Here is a 6,178-nt window from a genome sequence, read left to right on the forward strand (position 1 = left end):
TGAAAACATTTTTACAATTCATTTCTATTTTATAATTCCCATTTTCGGTTCTGAAATCGATTTTTAAAATACACTTTCGTTTCTGATATCTGTTTTCATTTAAAAAAAACAATTGTTTAAATTCATTTTCGTTTTTAAAATCCGTTTTCAAAAACTATTTTCATTTTTAAAATTCGTTTTCATTTTCAAAATCCATTTTTGATTTCAAAATCCATTTTTGATTTCAAAATCCATTTTCGTTTTTAAAATCCATTTTAGTTTTCAAAATCCATTTTTGTTTTTAAAATCCATTTTTGATTTTAAAATCCATTTTCATTTTTAAAATCCATTTCTTTTTTAAATTCATTTTCATTTTTAAAGTCTATCCGTAAATCCGTTTTTGAAATTACTAATCCATTTTTATTTTATTTTCGATTTGGGATGCTATTCTACAAAACAAAGAACTAATTAGAGGCAGTAAAATGGAAGCGGATGTCTTATAGAGGTTAAACTACGCTACAACGGGGTTTGTGCGGGGGTGTAGATTTATGGTTTAACAATATGCTCTTTTTAACCAGGCCATCATTCGTACGTGTCACTAATGTCGCCAGTGCTCTCCAGAGCGGATTCAAGGATTATATAGGTCATACGGGTTATCAGTGTTATATTCAATGCTACAATGTAGCTAGACTTTACGTTTTGCCTTAACGCTCGGGTCTAACGCTATGTTTCTTAGAAACGCTGTTATGTACAATGGACGCAATGATCCCGGGACCCGCCGTAGGCGGCAGTATTTTCATTCGAGGTCAATTTTGGATCACCAGGTCATTCCTAAACGCGTAATTAGGACTGAGTCGAGAATCAATTTTGGGTGCCAGAAATCATCCAAAGACGTTTATTTGGGTATAATTTGCGCTGTCAAGACAAAGTTCAGGCTAATAAAATAAGATTAACGACGTTTTCCCATGAGAAAAAAGTGAATTATTTGTTGAAAAAAGCGGAGAAAAATTGACACGCAGAAATCGTGACGTTGACTCTACGCATGCAATGCAGCGTCATGGAAATTGTCTACAGTGCACGTACACGCATCTTTCGATGACGTGTTGTTTTGCCAGCCAGCCCAGGATGCCGTACAGACATTGTACTAAGGTAAGAGCCTTTGCCCTTTTCCACAAATTTTAATATATTCTTAACAATTGCTTTACCCCTAAAACTCTGCACACCATGCTATGATCATTCAGTGTTTTGTACTAAACGACTCATCGCTTAGCAAAGCCAATTTTCAGGATTTATTGGCACATAATGTCATGAATCAGAGAAACTAATGACCAAAAATAAATATTGCAGCGTATATAAATGATGACAGCGATTTACTAGGCCTATGGCCTGTGAACTCATATAATGTGTGTGCACGGTGCGACTAGTAACAATTACCTAACCTACCGGTCCTTCACGGCCACAGTTGTCTAAAACATCTAAAACCAATTAAGGCCGATATGTGTAAATACTTGTACATTAATAGTCTAGTCTATGCAACCAGCAATAATGACATGCAAGAATGGCATTGGCAAAATGATGACCTCGGATGTAGCCATGTCTAGGGCCATGGATTTGATATATAGTCTTTGCCCATTAATGTAAGTTATAGTGTCTATGAAGTATGTGATCATGATTAATCTTCATGATTATTTGTGACCACACCATTGATTATTCGGCATTGCAAGAATGGCATTGACAAAATGATGACCTCGGATGTAGCCATGTCTAGGGCATGGATATGATTTATAGTCGTCACACACTAATGTAATGTTATAGTGTCTATGAAGTATGTGATCATCATTAATCATTTGTGACCACGCCATTGATTATATAGGCTACCACACACTGTATAATATTGAGCAGAAAGCCATGTAAAAACTGCATTTCATTCACCACATTGGCATGGCTGGCTGTACTCATTCTTACTTTTTCACGACCATTGTTTGTCCCACTACAATTTTCTTGTGATTTAGGCAGATTTTTGTCACATGCAAGAAACAGCAAGAGCTACAATGTGTACATCAGAGTGCTTTTATCATGCTTGTGTTGTTGCTATTGTAGGTAAATGGCCACAGCAGGAATGTACATAACTGTCATTTATTAGGCAGAAACTGATAGGGGCCAATTCCTTGCACTCACTACATACACATGTACATCAGTGAAATGTTTTTCTGTTGCCAGCTGCCATTTTTGAAATGGTGCCACCGATCAACAGTTCATGCCACTCACCTCAACCTTAAACAATGACATGTGTTGTCATTTGTTATTAATTTTATTTTTATGGAAATGAGTTACCTTTTTCTAAAATAAACAAAATTTGATAGTAATATCATGTAAAAAAAAATTGTTTAAAATGATTGTATTTGATATAGACTGAACATGTTGGGGAAAAAATAAATCTAAAATAATAAAATCCCTGCCTAACTACCCAATATTTTTTACTCTAATACTGGAAACACCAAATTTGTTTTTCATTGGCCTCATAATGGTTTGAGATCTTTTTAATATGATCCACATAAATAATAAGGGATGAACTGGGATTCTGTACAAACAGGTCCATGATTCATTTACAGCCCTGTCATTGGTGATACCAGGATTTTACTCCTTATAGCATGTGTGTGGGCTGTCTTATGCAAACCAACAATGCTGTTTTTGCACATGGTCAATTCACTCCGGTCATATATCAGATGACACATTACCATTGCCATGCGATAAATTCATTACTTTTACCGGTTCTATCAGTCTGATGGAATTGATATCATCATTGATAACTCTATGAAGTACAATTACATTCCATATAGTCTCTTTGCACCTACTTTATTTCTTATTCATTCTGAGTGGACAGTTGGATGAACATACAATAGCCTAAAAGTAAGGGGGTATATTTGTACAACACCCTGTAACTTTGCATGATATGGGTCTATAATACTGTCTTGTAAACAGTTATCTACTGGTTTTGTACAGTTTATTGTTGCTGCACATATACTTATTGAAAATAATAAGATATAGTATTTTCGGCAATATGACTACTACCAAATTGGTCGGTGGTGATACCTATCATTTGGGTCTTCCATCAACACTTATCTGCTTTTGCACCATGAGTCGTTCCATGCACATCATACCAGATTTAATCATGACACTCTGTTTACCACACTAATTTACCTCATTATAACGTAAATGTGCATAACCTGTGTTTCCATTGAGAGGATGCTTGAATGCACGGTAGTGCTTTCAGCATCCTCTCACTAGTTATTTACAATGTGCCTCAAGATTTCATTTATGGAAAGTCCAATCATTTAAACAATGTTCTTCCTATTGAACATTCCTCTACTGAACACCTTACTCAAATCATTCATTACAATATATAATCCTTACCACTTGTTTTTTTATTTTCTTCCAGGCGAGATAATTCAACCATCACCTGTATCTCCTATTGGTTCAACTTTTTACTTTATTCTTACTCGAACTTGTTGTATATTGATGGTTAAGATAAAAAATAAAAACTTTATTTTTTCCTTGTTCATTACAGACGTTTATTCTATTCTATGCTGAGTGATGTCTAATAGCAGCTGGCCAAATTACAATCGAGTGGTGGGTGGGTCACAGTCAAGTACAAATAAGCCATTCACTGCCAAAGAACAAATATAATCATTCTTTCCGATCAAGTACTTTAACCTCCCCCTCTTGATTCAAATGACATAACCAAAAGACTTGAGACATCATCTACTTCCTATAACACACAACACCATATTCACATAATTGTTCATACATGTATACATTGTCACAGCAAAATCAATTACATAAATTTACCAACAGCTCCAGCAAATTATCGGCCCATATTAACTATAGCCTCTTTTGTAATCCCTCTAATACTTATATTTTGTGTTTCAATTACATAATGTTAGTCCAAAAATGTCAGCTTCTATTATTTCAACACAATCCTATTATCAAGGTCACGTTTGTATTGCGCTGGTCCCGCTAACTCTGGATCCACCTTTTCGAACTGTATATCAAGCACCAAAGCGCGAGTTAAATACGACGGTAATATCGGGGCAGTATGCTTGTCTACTGTTCACTCAGACATTGAGGGGCAGTGACGAGGAGAACTGTCAACATTCATATTTTCATTTTAAAAAAAAAGTGCAATATTTTACTTTTCATGTGTTTTGTTAAGGTGGCGCTGCCCTATGATGTATAGGAATTTTAAACAATAAATTACACTACTAACAAATACGTTAATTTTATCATGTTATATACCACATGAAAGCTTATTTTGCCAGCTTTTCCACAGTATGATGCATTATTGTGGTTGCTAAGGGTATCGAAAATGTCCGTTTTTGGTTAAATTGTGTTTAAAACTATTTAACTTCCGAAAGCATAGGTTTATCGAATATAATCGGGTGTTTTAGATTGTAACATTGCATGTGTATTTGAAATGCTTTAAAATAAAAGAGTTTGGAAGAAAGATGTTTTAGTTACTCTTATGATGAAATTGTGTACATGTCATATAAATAACACTTATAAAACATGCATAGTCTTGTGTTACCTTGAAACATTACATGCTTTATGATAAAACAATTTAGAAGAAAAATGTTTTAGTTACACCCATGAACACAAATGTGTCTTATACATTAACACTTTTATATTCTGTTGTTTTGGATTGAAACATCGTTTGTTACTTTGCTTTCCGGAGTAATTCAAACAGTTTTTGAGAAAAAAAATGTTCAATTCACATGTAAAAGTGGCTCAGATGTGATTGGAACTACAACTACAGTTCACCAAATGCGGAGTATCAAAATCCGTTAGGCCACGAGGTACAGAATTCACCACGTGTAGAATCTACACATCGAGGGGTTCAACGAACTACCGATACCGGTCGTTATTTACCTGAGTATATTATTGCTGTCGTAGGTGTTGAGGGACTGTGCTACAATGTAGCTGGACCTACTGCAACCGAGGTGGCTCACAACATGGCATTTTATGAAAACATTTTTACAATTCATTTCTATTTTATAATTCCCATTTTCGGTTCTGAAATCGATTTTTAAAATACACTTTCGTTTCTGATATCTGTTTTAATTTAAAAAAACAATTGTTTAAATCCATTTTCGTTTTTAAAATCCGTTTTCAAAAACTATTTTCGTTTTTAAAATTCGTTTTCATTTTCAAAATCCATTTTTGATTTCAAAATCCATTTTCGTTTTTAAAATCCATTTTAGTTTTCAAAATCCATTTTTGTTTTTAAAATCCATTTTTGATTTTAAAATCCATTTTCATTTTTAAAATCCATTTCTTTTTTTTAAATTCATTTTCATTTTTAAAGTCTATCCGTAAATCCGTTTTTGAAATTACTAATCCATTTTTATTTTATTTTCGATTTGGGATGCTATTCTACAAAACAAAGAACTAATTAGAGGCAGTAAAATGGAAGCGGATGTCTTATAGAGGTTAAACTACGCTACAACGGGGTTTGTGCGGGGGTGTAGATTTATGGTTTAACAATATGCTCTTTTTAACCAGGCCATCATTCGTACGTTTCACTAATGTCGCCAGTGCTCTCCAGAGCGGATTCAAGGACTATATAGGTCATACGGGTTATCAGTGTTATATTCAATGCTACAATGTAGCTAGACTTTACGTTTTGCCTTAACGCTCGGGTCTAACGCTATGTTTCTTAGAAACGCTGTTATGTACACTGGATCCACCTTTTCGAACTGTATATCAAGCACCAAAGCGCGAGTTAAATACGACGGTAATATCGGGGCAGTATGCTTGTCTACTGTTCACTCAGACATTGAGGGGCAGTGACGAGGAGAACTGTCAACATTCATATTTTCATTTAAAAAAAAGTGCAATATTTAATTTTCATGTGTTTTGTTAAGGTGGCGCTGCGCTATGATTTATAGGAATTTTAAACAATAAATTACACTACTAACAAATACATTAATTTTATCATGTTATATACCACATGAAAGCTTATTTTCCCAGCTTTTCCACAGTATGATGCATTATTGTGGTTGCTAAGGGTATCGAAAATGTCCGTTTTTGGTTAAATTGTGTTTAAAACTATTTAACTTCCGAAAGCATAGGTTTATCAAATATAATCGGGTGTTTTAGATTGTAACATTGCATGTGTATTTGAAATGCTTTAAAATAAAAG

This window comes from Saccoglossus kowalevskii, chromosome 9 (assembly GCF_978046115.1).
Source record: "Saccoglossus kowalevskii chromosome 9, keSacKowa6.1, whole genome shotgun sequence".
In the NCBI taxonomy this organism is placed as follows: Eukaryota; Metazoa; Hemichordata; class Enteropneusta; family Harrimaniidae; genus Saccoglossus; species Saccoglossus kowalevskii.